The sequence below is a fragment of the Rhipicephalus sanguineus genome, chromosome 2 (genome assembly GCF_013339695.2).
Source record: "Rhipicephalus sanguineus isolate Rsan-2018 chromosome 2, BIME_Rsan_1.4, whole genome shotgun sequence".
Classification (NCBI taxonomy): domain Eukaryota; kingdom Metazoa; phylum Arthropoda; class Arachnida; order Ixodida; family Ixodidae; genus Rhipicephalus; species Rhipicephalus sanguineus.
In genome coordinates, this window is record NC_051177.1 from 134,063,043 (window position 1) to 134,083,418 (window position 20,376).

Genomic DNA, 20,376 nt, shown 5'->3' on the forward strand with positions numbered 1-20,376 from the left:
AAACAGGATTTGAACAGAGATGAAAAGAGTAATGAAAGCGCTATGCTATTTTTTACGACTTTTGAATGTGCTCATTTGAAGTTTAGAACTGGTTTTTCGGATTTTGGACTGTAATTCCAGCCAACCTGATTCCCGGTTAGTTCAAGCTTCACTTTTAGGAGCTCTAATTCTTTATTCTGCGGTACTTCATGAGTGAAGTTAGAACTTCACTCATGTTAGAACTATGAACAAAGTTAGAAGTATCAACAATTACTCGGAAAACTTTGCACAAATTGTGAAACATAAATGTGTGAAACAAATGGAGCGTTTAAGAGTGGCAGGCTTTCCAGAAAGTGCTATCGGGGTGAATGTGCAGAAGCTCCTAAAACTTTTAAAAGTAGGAATGCTCACCAAAGATGAGTCCCTAGAAAAAGAATGAAAATCGCTGTAATTCCGTATGTACATAAGTTGTCGCATGCGCTCGAAAATGTAGCTGGTCGGTATAAGATAAATGTTTTTGTTTCGGCCGTAAAAATGAATGGCACTTGTGGTATAGTTGAAAGGAAACTGGCAGAAAAATCTTCAGGTATGACAAAAAAGGGCTGCACTGTAAGGCACACGTCACCGTTTGTGGCTTGCGCAATGGGAGTTGTATACCAGCTTCCTTTTTCCTGCGGTCGTGTTTACATTGGGCAAACTAGTCGTTGCCTCAATCTAAGGCTGTCCGAAACCAAACGTTCATTGGACGGCAGTGCGACTCGCACGTTGCTCGACACTGTGCACCACACGGATGCACCCCGAACGTTCATGACACCATATGTATTTTCAGCCTTACAATCCAGCTACTAGAGAAATTGTTGAGGCTCATCATATTACCAAAAATGGCAACCTATGTGTAAGTGTGCCGTCAATAGCATTGCATGACGAGGAAATGTGTTTCCTCAATCGTTTCATGACAGGGAAGAACAAAAGAGTGTACATGTGATCACCGTTTCGTAACCGTTTCTTATCTTTACAGCAACACATGTTTATGTATCCTGTCGGCTATCAATCATGTAAGAGCACATGATACTTGCTGAAGGTTTAAATAGTGAATCATCTTTCTAATAAAGTTAGTTGTGAGAAGGCGCTTTGTGGTGTGTAGTCTTTCCTTTGTGCTTGTTTTTGCGCCGCCCGTTTCGAAGATACATTTTGAGCCATTTTGGCACCTTTTGAGCCGCGCGCCAAGAGCAGAGTCGTTGGAAAGCAGGAACTGAAGCACAAATTGGTGAAAACGTATCACATGACCATATGACGCTGATTTCGTGCAAATTCTGAGTTACTCCTGCTGCGCTTGTGTGCCACTCGGCTTATATGTTCGTTTTCCTCGGAGTTCATTGTGATCAGTGCGTGGTCAGTTTTGTGATAAACGCGTGTTGTGAGCTACATTCACAGCTGAAAAGCTGCAAAAAATTGAACACGATTGCGTGAAATTGTCACAAAGAGAGAGAGAGAGAATTAACTTTGTTAAAGGTCCCGAAGGGGCCTGGGCACCCCTTACGGTTGCCGGCCCGCTGGCTCCGCCCATGTGGGGACTGGGAGTCGGAAGTCACCAGCCATCTTTTGGGCCTTCTGTACGGCCTGGTGGTGAAGGGCCCTGTCGGGGTTGCTGAGGTGGTTGTACCAGTCGTCCTCGGTGGCAGGAGGCCCGAAGCTAGCGTTTAGCGCGGCTCACTGCCACAGCATGTGATTTAAGTCGCACATTTCAATTTTGGCAATCAGAGCATTCTGGTCTTATATCTGGGAGGTATTATCTGAAAATAGAGTGGCTGGGGTAACTGTGCGTTTGCAGCAGTTTAAGCGTTATTTGTCTTCCTTTAATTAATGTTGAGCAATTTGAGGGGACTTCCTTTCTATATAACGTACAGTGCGAGCAAAGCTCCTCATAGGGAAGGAGTGGCTCCCTGTGCGCGTTGTGGTCCCCGGCCGGTGAGCCGGCCCGCGTCACCGCGCGGCACCTAAGATCGCGCACACGGTTGAGGGCCAGCTCATTATCGTTGGGGACCTCTGGTTAGAAGTTGAGGCATGCATACCCTGGGCACCAGTGCATGTGCTTGTCTACGTTTAGAAGAATAGGAAGGAGAATTTTGTTCGTTCAAAGAGATGTCACATAGAAACAGAATATGCAGAAGGAGGTGCCAAAGCTCTAGGCGGCAAGGGTATCTCCTGTGCTAATTAAAAAAAGTAAAATCAATTAAAAGCAACTTGCTAACAAGCAACTTACTTGAGCGGATGCTAGAATGCTAACGGCCGCCTGGCCTAGTGTACCACGGCGGTATGCCAGTGCAGTGGGTTTGAAGTCGGTAAATCTTGTGTCGTGAGGAGCGAGGGCTAGAGCAAGGGCAATGGCCACTTGTTCGGCCTCGCAGGCTTTCTGTGTTTGTATGGTAAGAGCATCGAGGACTGTCCCGTCGGGGGCGACCGCTGCAGCCGCAAAATAGGGGGTGTCTACGTATTCAGCGGCGTCTACGAGAGCCCCATCTGTCGCGTGTAGGGTGGCCGCTTTTAGTTAGGCTTGAGCCCGTGCTATTCTTCGATTCTGATTATACACCGGGTGCTTGTTCCTAGGTAGGGTAGTACTTTGATTTTAGCACGAATTTTCTGCAGTAATGGTGTTGGATCGTCGCCTTGAGCTTGGTTAGGAAGACACATGTGCGAGAAGAGTTCCCCGGCCCGCAGCTGTCGAGGACAGGCCTATGAGCTGGGACATCCTTTGTGCTTCTGTGATTTCTTTGAATGTGTTATGTACCGCAAGGGCTAGCAGGCGCTGCGCGCTTGCCGTCATGGGTAGACCAAGTACTCCTTTCGTGCCTTTTTGGATGAGGTTGTCTAATTAGTTTCATCACCTTTACTGCACGGGTAAGCGCAGGTAACGTAGTGAACGTGGTAGTTATGAACGCGTCAATGATGCGAAGTAGGCTTTCTTCTGTTAGTCCCGCATTTCTATTAACGACGCGTCGGGCGAGGTGAATGACTGCCTCAGCTTTTTTGGTGAAATGTGTGATTGTTAAGTCGTTTTCGCGATTCTCCGGCAGGGTAACGCACAGAATTCGAAGCTACGACGCTATCGGGATATCCGAGCCCTCCGTTGTGGAGAGGTGTATGGTTGGTTCGCCGTTGTTGCGCCTGTGCTGCGGTCTGAGGCCCGTGGGCTTTACAAATTTTGTACTGCATTGACTGCTTCCTGAAGGCTTGCTTTGATTTGTCTCTTCCTGCCTTCAGTGCGCCAAAAAGTAATATCGTGGGCGTAGAACGCGTACTCTACGCCTTCTCTACGCTTTTGCGAAAGTTGTCTGAGGGCAAAACTGAAACGAAACATGCGAGAGCACCGACCCTTGCCTGGTGCCGCGCGGGCCGAGTTTGTAGGCATGTGAGTTGAGATCTCCAACTTTAAGTGTAGCCGTTCTGGCTCTTAGGAAAGAGCGGATTTATTCGTTGAAGCGGCGGCCTTGCCTGCCTCCTGAATTGTGTGCAGTATATGAGCGTGGCTTATGGTATCGAAACCTTTCTCTGTTTATGAGAGCTAGAATTGCTTTGAGGTCTTTCCTCCTTACTCTATGTAACGTCTCCTGCAGCATGAGGAGCATGCCCTGCGCTGCCATAGCCGGCCTGAACCCGACTTGATTGACTGTGAAGAGATGCTTTTGCTCTGCATGTTTTGTGCCTCTGCGGAGAATGACATGCTCAATGACCTTACCCACACAAGATGTGAGGGAGATGGGTCATAGAGAGTCGTCCTCCAGGGGTTTGTTACGTTTGGTAATGAGAATGACGGTCGCGCCACTCCATTTCGGTGGCACGCTCCCTTGCTCCCAAACATCATTCATGTGGGTGGCTAGTATTCAAGGTTATTGTCAGCCAGGTTGCGGAGTAGCTTGTTGGTGACTCCGTCAGGACCCGGGGCTGACTTAGTATTGATGTCTGCTATTACCGCGCGTATTTCAGCGCTAGTTATAGCCTCCTCCACTGGGTCGTGCGTGGCCCACATAGGGTGGGTAGTCTTCATGCGTGCTAGGCTCTGTGCATAGACACCGGCATGCTGTTGCTTCTGAAATGTGCGCATCTGTAAATTGCTTCCCTCGCGCTTTGTGTAAGTCTATCTAGGGTTATTCTTTGCTCTTACTTGGTGGGCTTGTCGCCAAGCAGGTGCTTGAGAAGGTCCCATTGATGAGGTTTTGTCATGCGTGCGTCGAGCGAAATAAACACCTCATTCCACTTTTGGCGTGTTAGTGTCTGAGTGTACTCTTCGATTTCTCGTTTGAGCAATGTAACTCTTTTTCGTAGCCTACGATTGGCCTTTTTTTTGCTTTATTACCTGTTATTAGACATGTACATCAAACAATAAGGACATGAAAGAAATACAAAAGTTGTGTCAGTCCTGCTGGACAGACACAAGTTTAAAATTCCTTGAGCGCTGTCAAGGGTTCTACCCTCGACAACCACTCAGGTACAAACTCCTGAGCTTTCTGGAGTTCCACAAACTTGGTCATACACTCACGAAAATACATCCTTTTGCATTCTCAATCTTTCTTGAAGACTTTTGTTAGCCTCGAGGAGATGTGCGAGGTATGTGGTCGATGTTGCGTGTTGCAGAGATAATTTTTTGTGGATTGTTCTACGTCCCGCTGTAGTCTCGAATATTGTTCAGCGAGGGTAGAAAAATGATTGGTGTTTGCGTATTTGCCTAATGAAGTCCCAGGCTACTATTTTAAAATGTCTGGGCTCGTGCCTACTTATATTGAACGTAGCGAAAAAGTGATCGCTGCTTAGGTTAGGTTGCAGATTAACCCATGTGGCGTTTAATACATTCGTCCTAGGGTCAGGTCAGGTGATGAGTCCCGTGATTATGAGGGACCTATATGTGTGTGGGGGTAGAGAAGTGCTCAAGTAACACGAGATTGTGTTGAGTGATCTGCGTTTTTAAGTGGCGTCCTCTCTTTGTTGTGCCATTATAACCCCGGTCTACGTGGGGGATCTTGAAGTCCCCCACGATGATGAATCGCTTGAGTTACTAGCGTGGTCAATGTTTCTGTGCTCTGAGAGGGTGAACTGTACACGGTAAGGATAAATATAGATTGCCTAATGTGAGCATCGGGGATGATTTCTAGGATCTGATGCTCTATTTTGAGGTCTGGGCGTATTGCCCAGACCTCAAAATGTGTCGCGTAAGCGTAACGCTTAGCCCCACAGGTGAATATGCCTCGAGCTTTGTTCCCACAGACGGCCTTGACTCTGTATCCACGGAGAGCGAGTCGGTCGATACGCGTTTCCTGCATGAGAACGACGGCCAGTCATCGGGTTATAGAGCCAATGAATTGTGGTATCGTTTCTGTCCGAGTACGCAGGGTACAGGGTTGCCAATGGTGGCTACTTTTGCCAAATTGGCGAAATTAAGAGACCCGTGGCGACCTAAAATTATGAATGGCGACATGGCGAATTTTTGACGATTTTCGGCGTAGGTCTCCACTGTGTTATGGATCCTAAAATGAGTGTCTTCCCAACGAATGAGCGGCAACATTCTCTCTATTTTTCTTGGTTTTAGACCCACGCGTAGAATGTGCGCATTACGCGTCATTCGGTATATCCGTCCTGTAACTCTTGTGCATCTCGTCAATTCATCTAGATGCAAGAGGTACTGGAACGAACCCGAGCGACATTCTAGCAAAATATAAGTCAGCGGACTGCCTCCTAAACCGTGAGGGGGCAGTGTTTGACTATAAGTCTATAGCTTTCTGCGCTTTAAGCTTTTCTAAAGTTTCGCTTTTGAAGGGGCTAGATGACGGGTTGGCCGCGTGTTCCGACCATTTCTTCCGCCAAAGCTTAAACTGTTCTGAATAGCTTGGCGACTTATTTGCTGTTGCAATACTCCCAATTCAGCTCGCAAATACTGTATTGGAATAGCGAAGAGAGGCGGATACCCGGCTATTTTTCGAATAAAAAATATTTATTGAGACATTTTCCACTGTTCTCGGAGAGCGTGATATAACATTTTACTTTACCTACCTGTTCATTAATAACGCATCGGATTGACGCGTGTAGGTATAAGTGACTATAAGAAAGGGTCGGTGGCGTCCGGTATCATATAAGCTCACACTGAAAAGGTGTAAGACTCACTAATGATTGGTTTCTGTAAAAATTCTGTCATGTTACCTTCAACAAACCTTTTAATGCTCTTCATTTATATAAGGGTACATAAAGCTGTCTACAAACAACGATTTCACGGTTTTCACCCAAGGTTTACCACACTACTACCTTTGAAACGAGCGGAGAGGGATGGAAGAATATCATGAGCGTTTCATTCATTCACACTTGCGCCACCACGCACATCTTGCGGTTAGTCGCAGAAGCAGCAATGCACTCCCATGGTGAAGCGGGCGATACGACTGGCATCGAGAAACGTCAATATAATTTAAGGGTCTTGGATCGTACTGTATTCTACGGGGCTATACGTGAGTGGAGATTATTTATACTAGGTATGCCGCACATATCTAGAATGGCGACTTTTTTGGCGAAATTTGTCAAAAAATGGCGAGTTTTGGCGACTTCTTGCTCGTCGTTGGCTACATTTATTCGAAAGTCAGTGGCAACCCTGGCAGGGTACTACTGTTCAGTTGCCAAATTGTGAATGATTGTGACAACACCATTTTAATGCCTAGGTATTAGCCAAACGCGCTTACTGCTTGCCAGGTCCTCGTCCAACACCTTAGTCCTCGAGTCCATGCAGCCAGCTCGTTAGGTTTCTCTGCATGCTCCCGGGTTTAGCGTTGAAGCCCTATACTCGGCCATGGTCTCCGCGCGGTAGTGTTCTAGTATCGCGTATATGTTAGCAGTATACCGTTCAAACTCGGGTTGCCAATCGGCCTGAGGCGTCGAGCCTGCTTGTTTCTTAGCACAGCGCATCGAGACGGGGCCGCTGCTAACGCTACCCTCGCGCGATTCGGGGTCAAGTTTTGCTAGCGCTTCATTAAACGATTGGATTTATGTAGCCTGCTCCGCATACATGCGTTTTAGCTGTGCTACTTCTTGGTCAGGTTGCTGTGGCAAGTGTACCTGACACCGCGCTGTGCGGGTCTCACCTTTGTCTGCCACCTTGTCCATCCAGGCAGGCTTGTCACAGGAGGTAGGAGTTCGGGGGCTTGAGTGAGGTCCTTCGCGTTCGGTAGTCATGGCAGGAACCGAGTTAGGTCCTGGGGAGGGAGTTTGCTGCTGGGCTTGCTTTCGTGGGCGGCTGCGCTGACGAGGGCGGCGAACCAGGTGAGGAAGCTGGTAGCGATGTCGGCATTCGCTGTCGCCCGTGCGGTTTGCTTCGCCGCATAAGGCACACACTTGTTGGTTGCGCCCGTGTGGGTTTTCCTTTGGTTAGTGTCCGCATTGGTCGCATACCTTAGTTGAAGGAGTGGGACACACGTCTTGGCGGTGGCCCACTTGGCCACAGTAACGACAGGTGTGGATCTGACACTTGTACCACGTGCAGCAGTATATGATCTGGCCACAGTGAATGTAGTTGGGCACTTCGAGCCCGTTGAAGATCAGAATCACCGCTGCGGTGTTCTTGATGGGGCGTGCTCCCAGTAGGCTTAGGTTTCGCGGTTGGATTAGCATGCGGCTGAGTGTGGCGTCGTCGAAGTCATTGTCGACGCCGCGAATCACGCGTCGGCGCGTGATACCGGCAGGTGAAACGTAAGCGGTGACCGGGTGTCTCTGGTCGGTGAGGATGATCTTGGTCACTCGACTGTATGCTGCTTCATTAACAGCGCTGGGTGTACTGATGACAAAAATGTTGTACAACGAGTTGAGACAAGTAATTTGCTCCTCCGCTACCGACGGTGCTAACTGAGCTGCCATGGTTAGTGCGGCGTGAATCGTGGGCGGGCTGCAGGCATGCACATGGAGGCCGCCGCCCGGTCGTACGATTACTCTATTGTGCCTGCGTCGCAGCGCCGGCAGCTGGCTCGCAGGTGTGACGTATCGTAGAGTAGCGTTAGGCTTAGCTTTTGCGCCTCGTTCCGCTAACGGCTGGCGGGCTGCGTGTGATATTTCTCGTGATTCTTGCCGTCTTTTGACAACGGAGAAACATCCGTTTCCTTGTAATTCCTCATGGGTGACGTCGTTCCCTCCCATGGCAATCTGCTGCGGCATCTCGCAGCTGGCGTGCTCGCGCCGTAGGCGGGAAAGTTAGGCCTAACCTCGCCAAGGTTTAGCCCGCCTGTCTATCCAAAGTCCTAAATTGATAAAAAACGAGCCCAGCTTGGTGAACCAGGTGTCCAAATTTATAGGAGAACTTCGCGGATTACAATCCGTGCAGATCAGGAAGATTCGAAGCCGTTAGCCGGTCAAAATTGGCATTCGCAGCGGAGCGAGATGTGCATGCGAGCGCCCTACACAAAAGAGAATAATTCTGGCTTATCACTGAACTGTCATGTTGATGAAGGAGGACGTATTTATGTAGCTAGGCACTTCGATTATTTGATATGCGAAGCATTTCTTAGCGAACTTCGGCGACTTCGAGCGTATCTGTTTATTTATCTAGCCGCCTACGACTTCGTGCTCTACTGGCCGTTTCGTCAATCGGATGTATACCGAAATTGCTGTGGCATAACATGAACTTGCTACGAACATAAATGACAGGTTATAACATGAAAATCTTGACATTCATCTCATAAACAGTATGATCTACAATCGACGGCCTTGGGGCTGTTGCGGCCGTTCCGTTAATTCCATATATACCAAATTTGGTATGGCGTGACAAGAATTCATGGCGAACATAATGACAGGTCCTTACGTGCAAATCGTGATATATATATATATATATATATATATATATATATTTAGTGTGAGCATTGTTTATGGCCTTCATGTTCTCATATGTACATACTCATCATCACCAACTGTGTTTGTGTTGTGGGGCTCATACTCGGGACAATAAAGAAGAGTCTTGACAGTCCTAAACGTTGCCTCACAAGTGGTGGAGGTGCTGGGCATAGGTGGGTGCCAGTACTTCCCCGTTTGCTGCGAACACAAGTTCTCGAAGCACTGCACGACGACCCGTCCGCTGGCCACTTGGGGTTTCACAAGACGTACAACCGTGTTAGGAGCCGCTTCTTCTGGCCTGGCCTTTCTACCTTTGTGGCCAAGTATGTCGCTTCTTGCGTACTTTGTCAACGCCGGAAACGACCAACTTCACCTCCTGCTGGCCTGTTACAACCCATCCTATGTCCCGAAACACCCTTTGCCGTAGTCGGAATAGACCTGGTCGGGCCACTTCCCATAACGCCAGCAGGTCATCGGTGGATTGTGACAGCGGTCGATCACCTCACACGGTATGCGGAGACCGCCCCTCTACGCACTAGTTCTGCGTCCGACGTGGCCGCCTTCTTTTTGGAAGCCATAGTTTTGCGCCATGGTGCACCTCGCGTGCTGTTGAGTGACCGCGGCAAGACCTTTTTGTCGACAATTCTTGAAGAAGTGCTGAAGACGTGTGGCACAGTTCATAAGAGGACATCAGCCTACCACCCTCAAACAAATGGCCTAACGGAGCGATTCCATCGTACGCTAACCGACATGATATCAATGTACATCGGACCACACCACGATAACTGGGACACAATCTCACCGTTCTTGACGTTTGCACACAACACCGCTGTCCAACGAACTACCGGATATTCACCTTTCTACCTGCTCTACGGTCGTGCGCCGACATTCGCCATCGACGCCTCTTTCTTCAGTGCAACAACAAAAATCTCAACAACAACACCAGAACACTTCGTCTCTAGGCTTGAGGAATGTCGGCAGCGTGCTCGCCTCAACACAGAGGCCAGTCAGCAAGACCGTAAGCAGCGTTATGACAGCTTTCATCGCGACGTCACCTTCCATCCTGGCGATGAAGTACTACTTTGGACGCCTGTTCGTACTCCTGGATTGTGGGAGAAGTTTCAATCACACTTCCTTGGACCTTACGTTGTTCGTGAACAAACATCCCCAGTGAACTATCTTGTTACCCCCGTCGAGGTCTCTTCGGACCGTCGTTACCGTGCTTCTGAGATAGTGCACGTATCGCGTCTCAAGCCATTCGTTCGGCGTACCTTTCCCGCCTAAATCGCGGCCGGGCCGGCCGCTCGCGCGCGCGGGGAGATTAGTGTGAGCATTGTTTATGCCCTTCATGTTCTCATATGTACATACTCATCATCACCAACTGTGTTTGTGTTGTGGGGCTCATACTCGGGACAATAAAGAAGAGTCTTGACAGTCCTAAACGTTGCCTCACAATATATATATATAATATATATATATATATATATATATATATATATATTATATATATATATATATATACATATATATATATATATATATATATATATACATATATATATATATATATATATATATATATATATATATATATGTGTGTGTGTGTGTGTGTGTGTGTGTGTGTGTGTGTGTGTGAAAACTCGTATGACGAGATATTTCTGTATGACGAACATAATTCACACGTGGTAACAGGAAAATCATGACATACATGTCCTGACATACATGAGCATGGCATTTACATGCCATGCTCATGGCGCACTCGTGGCCGTTTCGTTATATTGATATACACCAAAATTGGCATTGCATAGCGTGACTGTATGACGAACATATATATGAGGCGGTAAAATGAAGGTCATGATATGCACGACATGTACGACATGATTTACATGCCATGCTCATGGCGTAGTCGTGGCCGCGTGGCTAGATTGATATACACCAAAATTGGTATTGCGTGACGTGACTGTATGACGAAGCTAAATGAGAGGTGGTAACATGAAAATCATGACATGCAAGTCATGTACGAAATGATTTACATGCCATGCTCATCGCGCACTCGAGGCCGTTTCGCAAGAATGATATACCTTAAAATTGGTATTGCGTGACGTGACTGTATGACAAACGTAAATGAGAGGTGGCAACATGAATGCCATGACATGCAAGACATGTACATGATTTTCATGTCACGCTCATGGTGCATTCGCGGCCATTTCGCTCGTTCGATATACATCAAAATTGTTACTGCGTGACGCGACTGTATTACGAACGTAAATGAGAGGTGGCGACATAAAAATCATGACATGCAAGTCATGTGCGACATGATTTACATGTTACGTTCATGAAGCATTCGCGGCTGTTTCGCTAGCTTGATATGCACCAAACTGCTATTGCGCGACACGACTGTATGAGGAACATGCATATCCGGTGCTAACATGAAAGAAATGATATGCATGTCATGTATGTCATGATTTACATGCCACGCTCATGGTGCATTCGCAGCCTTTTCGCTAGTTTGACACACCAAATTTGGTATTGCGCGATGTGACTGTATGCCGAACATATGTGACAGGTGGTAACATGAAAACCATGATATGCATGTCATGTATGCCACGATTTACATGACATACTCATGGAGCACTCACGGCCATTTCGCTCGTTTGATATATACCAAAACTGGCATTCCGCGATGTGACTGTATGGTGAACATAAATGACAGGTGTTAACATGCGAATCATGTTATGCATGTGATGTACGGTATGATTTACATGACACTGTCATGGTGCGCTTCCGGCCGTTTTGTTAACTGCATATATACCAAAATTGGTATGGCATGACACGAATGCGTAATGAACATAATTGACAGGTCCTGCATTGTATATACGTTTCATTGGCATGGCACATACCAGGTTTTACATGCAAGCGTGCATGGCAAACAGCCAAATATGGTGAACTAGATGCCATGGCATGAGTGATTTCATTTGGCTCAAAGACAAACAAGGCGATGTATGCAGCTCTTTGCTGGCTGCTTCTTATTACATCGATTCCCACAGTGCGTGGGATCTGCCTGATTTTTCGGACCATCGAAGTAAGTAGGTTGTTGTGAAATAGTTAAACTCCTTTCTCTCACTTCGCAACCAGCCTCTTAGGAAAACTATGATTTCCAAACTGCTTCGCCAGACGCTGCCTACAAGGTTCTTTCTAGACTGATATTTTGTCAGGAACAAGATAAGGTGCTTTACTGATCCGTAATTAGCGTCTAACACAAAACAGTTGACTAGTATGACATGCAGTTACAAGGAAAAAAAGTCACAGTTTCGCCACAAGGTCGAAGGAATGAATGCGATAGCAAGAAATTAATGCTATATGAAGTGAGGCTCGACAATGGATACTCTCAGTTTGATCAGCGCTCCTGTTGCAAAGGCCGCCGAAGAAGCGAAGGACTAGCGTGCTTCAAGTGTCGAGCTGTGACACTTGATAGTTCGCGCTCATCTTCTGTTTCTTCGTTTAGCAGCGTCCCTTGAGCTCGAGTGACTTTCGTACGCTCCGTAACATGAGCGCGGACATCACGGTGAAAGCTTGAAACATACCTCTTCCCCTCACCACGAGAAAGCCGCGCGAGCAGACAGCGGAAGGGCAAGGTTCTCCCTGCGCAAATATAAGAAGTGAGCGAGCTCGCCGACGATTCTTAAATCCCCCGTCCAGAGCCACATATACCCTTCGGGAGAGTTTTGCGATTCTTTCATCTCGCCGCTCTGCGATCTCCGCCCCAGCGCCGCCCTCTTCACGTGACGTAAACCCTCTCTCCTCGCCGGCGGCGGCGGGCGGCAAGTGGCGACAGCGCGGCGCGGAGTCCGGCGCTGCCGCGAGACGCCTGCGCGCCGCACTTACACGGTCGCTGAGGAGCGCGCGTAGGTTAGGAAGCCGCGCGTATTCTTGGCGACTGCTCCTTGCATTCAAGCAGTGAATTTTTTGCGTGCGATGGGCTGCTGTTGCGCGGTTGGCTGTTCAAAGAGCCGCGCACAGGGTTTCCGCCTTTTTGGGCTTCCGAAGGAAAATAAGCTACGACGCCTTTGCATGAGAAGCATCAGACGCAGCAAATAGACCCCAACCGGCTGCTCCGTGCTATGCGAGATACGTACTTGAGTATTTAGCTTGAATATTGGTGGTATTATAAACAGCGTACTATTAACACAAACTTATTATTTGTTATGCAATGGGGCCCTTTCAAGCGCATAAACTTTAAAAATAATTTTGTCACGCAGAAAAGAAGGAGTTTTACGGTTCGCGTTTCAATCGCCTGGGCAGATTGAAATTTCGCAGCGATCACGCTATAAGTGTCAATCGTGATGGTGTTGCGTTTACGTCAATTATCGCGCGTTCTGAGCACGAGCTTGGGTTGTTACCGTGATGTAAGGGGAAGATTTATTTTGATATCGCAGGAAGTGCCGCCGCGCATCAGCTGCGGTTGTTACCCGGCATGTGTCGTACGTTATGTGGTCTGCGTTTCTGTGGCTGTCAGCCTATAGTGTCATTTATCGCTGTGTTGCCGCTTGTGTACATGCTACCAGTTTGGCGTTTAATTCGCGCATGTAAAATAATCTGCGCCTCTGTGCTAAGCGAATGTGCCTTGCGCTTTTTAGTCATGCACGTATAGTGCACAATGTCTGTGCTCGTGCAGGAAGCTCTTCCACTATGTGCTCGATGAAAGTTCGTGATTAGGAAGTATAGAGCGCGAAGAAGTTGAGCGGAAAAAAACATGGTTGATTCCTCCGTCATAGGAATCGGAATAACACAAAAGTAAAGCGCGCCTTTACAGAAGTAACTGAATCTTTACTGTACATTTAATGTATATTGATGTCTCGCAGCTATAGCACCGTTTAACGTGGATGTACCCACTTTGATCATTGGTGGTACGTCTCCATCCCGATGACTAACGTCCATGCTAAATGTATAAACAAACCCTTGTGGTAGCGGTAGTAGTAAACGGTGAAAGCGTAATCAGAGAACGAGGTGTGATAGCCAGAGGAGTGTCGCCTATTGGACGCAGAACTTGGTCGCCATCCCGCGGCATGTTACAATGTGATTAAACACCACAGCCGGACTAGAGGGAAACGCAAAGCGCGTCGTGCAGCCCCAGTAGCCCGGCCGCGATTTTTCTGGGGTGAGCGCGTGAGCGCGGAACGCGGTGTTACAGCCAGGTGAGGCAGGCGCGCGTCGCAGAGCTATTTTTGGTTTGGCTTAGCGTGATGCAATGAGCGAGGCAGACTTGCGCTAATGTCGCCCCCTCACGGTGTGTTAAGGCATTGAGAAAATTGAACTATTGAAAACGGGCCCCATGGGACGGACGTGTAATGCGTTGGAGGCGCTAATCGCGAAGGCCACAGTAATGACGAATTACTTTACTTTACCAATCCGAGAGAACAAACCACTCCGCCGACGGGGAGACTGGTAGATATAAAAGGTGCGTTTGTAAACCCTATGGAGTCTGTGTAGTGGAGCAGTGGATAGCGTGCCCGGCATCTGTTGTCGCGGACCGAGCGGTCGTGGGTTCGATGCTCGTTGACAGAACTCTTTTTCTTTGTCGTCTGATCGTGTACATTTTTTGGACGTCATTTCCGTGACGGAAATACGTCACTGAACTCTTGGTGGACCCCGGCATAAAACACTTTCGTGTTAAAAATTATTTTCCAAAGTAAACCAACAGGATGTCCGATATCAGACTTGCCGCACGAGGTATTGTTTTCATTTAACACGCGGCTACTGGGGGCCCTGCACCCGCTCTGACGAAAACCTTAGATGCCTCAGCAAACGCGAAAATTGACCGCCGGCGTTCGCGGCGTCAACACGAGGGATGTCAAAAATCATCACGTTATGACGTTACTATACGAGCAAAGATTGGGACGTCATCATGACGTCGAATAACGTGACTTCACGCGATGACGTCAGCACATGACCAGATTTGGTGTAGAAAGATTGCAGTGCCTCCGATCTTGGAGGCAGTGCAAAACAATGTTAGGTCACAAAGCTTTCGAGGGGGGGGGAGGAACAATACATCAACTGAAGAGAAGGAAGACGGCTTTCGCCTTGGAGTGGTCTTAGGCGAATGCATAAGGGACCCTGTGAGTTTTTTTTTTTTCACTCTTATTGGAGAGTTTTAGTGCCGCGGACTCCAAGCCGCTTCCTTATTCACCCTCTTACGTTCCCTTGTACTCTCAGCCGCACCCATTGACTATACAAAGGAACGTAAGGGGCTTACGTACGCAAGGCACTTCGGGGTCCCGGCACTAAAATTCTCTAAGAGGGAATTTTTGTGGCTCGAGTTCCCAAAGCCGCTTGTGTACACCCGCTTTAGCGCTTTTGTGGCCTTAATACAATTACGATGCGCTGGTATCTCTGTTTCTTTTAAAAGCAGAGCTGTTTAAGCTTGGAGAATCCCCGTTAGTGGCGAATAAAAATTGTCATCATCATGAACCGGCACGCAATCCGTCCTCTTCTTTATCTTCTGCTTTGCTGCCAGAACACGTGCACAGACTTTTCCGGCGTGATATGCAATGATTCTCACGTAACACATGTCACGTGACATGTTCCAAAAATCACACCTGTTATATATGCTCGTCACAGAGTCACATCACGCAATACCAATTTTGGTGTATATCAATCTGGCGGAACGGCCGCCAGTGCTCCATGAGCGTGGCACGTAAGTCATGCTGTACATGACACGCGTGTCATGATATTCACATTAACTCCCGTTATTTATGTTCGTCACACAGTTATGTCGCGCACTACCAATTTTGGTGTATATCAAGCTAGCGCAACGGCCGCCAGCGCACCATGAGCGTGGCACGTAAGTCATACTGTACATGACACGCGTGTCATGACTTTCATAATACCTCCTGTTATTTATGTTCGCCATACAGTCTTGTCAAGCCATACCAGTTTTGGTATATATCAAATTAACGAAACGGTCGCAAGGGCACCAAGACTGTGGTATGTAAATCATGCTGTACATGACATGCATGTCATGATTTTCAGGTTATGACCGGTCATTTATGTTTGTCATACAGGCACATTATGCCATATCAAATTTGGTATACACCGCATGAACGAAACCGCCAGGAGAGCACAAATTCGTAGGCGGCTAGATAGGCTAGATAGATACGCTCAAAGTCGCAGAAGTTCGTTAAGAAATGCTTCGCATTAAAAAAAAAAGAAAGACGGAAACCCACAGGTCTTCATAGCTCGAAAAGCCACCGATGATCACGATACTCCCTCATGCGAATTCTGAGCGCAGCTTTGTGTTGAGGCAACGTGAACTGTGTTTGAATTTCTGGCTATCCGCATTGGAACATTCGTTACATACTGCCACAGAAACTGCCAGTGCTCGAGTGCTACGTACGCCACTCTGTGCATTGCAGGCCTCATCGACATCTCCGTCACGACAAGCGAGACAGTAGCAGCACACCCACCAGCGATGCATGCGCACGAGCTCCGACCGAAGGGCTAGCACGCATGACGGAGGAAAAAAGCGATCTTAGAGGCCAGTGGCTCGTGATATCGACAGAATCCACGTTCGCTGTCTTTCGTCCTTGTTCGCTCTATCGGTTACGCCGACTACGCCAACGGCGATGCCGAACAACGCAGGAACACACGCTTAAGAGCTGCGCTCTAAAAGCACAGCGCTTATCGTAGAACGTCGTGGACTCGAATCGGCTTGCACAACTCAGCTTCACGATGATTTGGACACGTCTAATTCACTCCATATTCTTCATTAAATTTGTATAAAAATGTCCTTGCACAATTTCGTTTTCGCAATTTGTTTAGGAGCGCTAGATTGCACGAATGAACAGCGCGTACATAGACGTCAGACTCTGGAGTTTCCAAGATGTGTGGCGCCACCTGTCGGAGAAGTATTGAGTAGTGCATAGACCGACTCTCTTGCACAGTTTGCTATGGGACCAGGTGCAACTAGCGAGTGCGAAACAACGATTGAGCTTAATATCGCGTGTGTTTGCGCATTTAGCACTCAGAACGAGAGCTGTGAATTGCTCTCCGCTAGTCGGACGCGCCACCGAGCCGTCGTGAAGTGCTTGCTGGATCACTCGCCTGAACGACGGCGAAAACAGCAGCAGACGAGAGCCCTCCGCACGCTACGAAGAAGCTCCGCAAAAGACGCACTGTTGCGTTGTGAATTGCCACGGACGTAAAAGACTGAATAACAACGTTCAGTTTTACCGATTTCCATAGTTGTCGTACGAAGAAGAAAGGCGAGAGCGCTGGATACGGGCCGTTGCGAGCGTGTTGGGTAAGCGAAGTACCCGCGTTCTCCACAGCCGGTGGCATGAATGTGTGGCTCTGCTGTTGTTTTGCGTAGCCCTGATGCAAAACCGTGGTAACCTTGACTATGAAGCTCAACAGAGGCTCTGACCGCGGTGCTTGTCGTGTAACACGAAGTGAGCAGCTAGAGGCAGACTGGACGCGTGATACGCACACCGCGACGAGTTGGTCGTCACAACACAGCATCGCGGACGTATGTACGTTTTGAAGGCTCAGAGTTCTGGTTCTAACTAGCTAACACCACGTGCGTCATAGAAGTAAATCGCAGAATGTTGGCCGTGACCCCCTTCAGGTTTGTTTCGCCCGTGTCCTCCGCGGTTGCCGTAGCTATCTCGGAGGCCACGGTTTTGCCTTTGGTTGTACTCCGCGAAAGTGGACACGCACGTATCCCCATTTGCAGTACATACAAACGGAAGACGACCATCAAGAGACCATTTGAGGATGCGTAATAAAACACTCCAATGCACAGGAAGCGAGAGATGAATTAAGGGAGAATGCAACTGAAAAGGCGAAAATCGCTGGAGCCATTCGCCCCTGATGAACCGAGTTTTGTACCACTGATCGTAAGATGCATAGCTAAGTAAATTGATCGTGTATGTAGGTACTTTATCGCTGTGGCATACGTGTATACCCTATTTTAACGCATTTAGGCTATAGAGAACGGATGTCGGAGGGCTTGCCTCGAACTCGGTGTCGTGTGATGCTCGCTTGTACTTGCGAGTTGCAGCGCGCGGGAATAACTAAAACTTATTTTGCATTGTACTCGCAGTTCGCTTTGATCAGCTTCCGTTGTTTCTGAAGCGTGGATTGGCGGAAGAAGCTTTCCAGGTCCTTGATTTTCAGGAAACCGCGCCTCGACACCAACGAAAGAGGAGGGTTATATTGCGGCCTATGCACATTCGCTTGCGGGCGGCTCTCCTTGCACTACCCAGTTAGTGTCAGGGCTACGATGAGGGCGCTGGTGGCGGTGTTTTTCGCAGCGCCGCCTGGGCAGAGTCTGACGTCTATAGCCTCAGCCGTGCGCCCGTCGCGAAAAAATACTATATATGGCGGACGCCGCCGGAGCGGAGGCGTGGCGGTGACGTGAACAGCGTCATCGCCGCGCCGCGACGTCACTGCCCCGCCCATTCGCCAGACTCTCCCCATCAACGGCTCTGCCCCCGTCGCGCTCCTAGCGCCATCTCGCTGGTAATGAAGAAACGCTTATTATCGCCTGCCGTCTCTGAGTCCGTCCAGCGGTAAAGGGTGTGTGGAGGATCTGCGTTTCGTGGCGTAGTGGTTAGCGCCATTCGCTGCGGAGCAAGAGGTCCCTGGTGCGATTCCGCTCTTCGGAAGCATTTTTCTCATTTATTTTTCTTTGGGGCTGTCATATATATATATATATATATATATATATATATATATATACAGTCGGAACCCGCGATAACGAAACCCCGAGGGAACAAAATTCTCACCGCAACGAAATATTTTCGAAGCACCGGCGAACGCCCATAGAAGTCAATGCATTTCGTAACTCGCGACTACGAAAGATATTCATGCCGCAGTCCCTCATTAACGAAATTTTTGAAACACGAGTGCGCCAATAATCTACTCTCGCAACATTATCTACATTCGAAAACTGCTCAAATGCATTCATGCTACACTTAAATTGTGCAAAACTATCGCTACAGCGCACTTGAGAAGCAGCCACCCTCATTGTTTACAAAAACATAAAGCTGGTGATAATGATGATAATGACGGCTTGCCGAAACACCTGCTCGTTATCGCGGACTATGTAGCCAAATCCACATTCCTCATGGAGTTTCGTTCGTTGGCTTGGCTCCGTGCTTGGCTTTTTCAGCTTTGCGCGGACATGGTCGCGTGTGTGGAGCCATTTGTGGAGCGTTTGCTTGGTCGCTTGGTGCAACGTGAACTGTGTGTTAAGATTGCTTCCGACTGCTTCCGAAGATGCCGCCTACAACGAAAAAGCGGAAGTAAATCACGCTGGAAGATAAGGCCGCAATCATCAGTGAGGTGGAAAAGGGCAGCGAAAAAATCGACATCGCCGAAGAATTCGGCGTTGCGTGCATCTTGCTGTCCACGCTTCTGCGCTGATCCGCGCTGATCCAGTGGAGCCGGAAAAAGGTTCGCCTGTAGGCGCACTTGATGGCGGCACTGGTGACAGCGCAGTGCCGCCGTCACTGACCAATACATGCGGTGAACATTGCGCCGTGGCAAACGAGATTCCCGATCGAAAGGCATGAGCACCGCCACGATGGTCTAGTGGTTATGGCGCTCGACTGCTGACCCGAAGGTCGCGGGATCGAATCCCAGCCCCGGCGGCCGCATTTTCGATGGAGGCGAAAATGCTCGAGGCCCGCGTGCTTAGATTTAGGTGCGCGTTAAAGAACTCCTGGGGGTCAAAATTTCCGGAGCCCTCCACTACGGCGTCTCTCATAATCATATCTTGGTTTTAAAACGTTAAACACCAGATATTATCATCGAGAGGCATGAAATTGCTGCATGGTAAGGCCCGCCAAAGCAAACTTACTGACTTTTGGAAATAAAATGTGTTTTTTGTAAATTTCATGTCTTTTCTGCCGCATTCTCGCGCGAACGAAATTCCTGCAAGAGCGAAATTTTGTGCTTTCCCTGCCGATTGCGTTATTGCGGGTTTCAACTGCACATACTTATACATATACGGTGCACGACGGTGGCGACGGCGACGGCAAAATCCAGCCGAGATTGTCCATATAATTGCTATCGCAATAAAATATTCTTCGCATTCAGAGCGATGGCATTTTTATAGAAACGTCACAAAAAATACGTGACTGGCCTTATGCACTGCAACCCTTCTAGAGTACTTAAAATGATAAATATCTCGCATATTCTCATTATTTTTAAAATTATAGTTTTCCTAAGTTAGCCTACAAGATGTATCCTTATAAGAGCTGTAGTTTTTTTCGTGTTCATATTAGCTGCTGAAAATTGAAATACGTTCTAGTAGGGCGAAGGTGAGTCTTCCCTGAAGCCTTCATTAAAATTAGGGCAGCAGTTCAAAAGTTGACATCAAGAAGGGCACGGCAATTCGACAGCCATTTCGTCCCTCTCTCTACAATAGGCACTACTAACGCATTACAAGAGCAACATCAGGCTATAGCTAGGTATTCTATTGGTCTGAAGGAACTGCGATAAGAGCTGTCCCTAATCGCTACCGTTAAATTACCACCGCGACCT

The 20,376-nt window shown here is 48.1% G+C and overlaps 1 protein-coding gene across 1 annotated transcript in view; it reads right to left on the reverse strand.

Moving 5' to 3' along the window:
* Positions 1–20,376, reverse strand: part of LOC119383681 (uncharacterized) — a 143,142-nt gene that overhangs the window by 100,585 nt on the left and 22,181 nt on the right. The window lies entirely within an intron of this gene.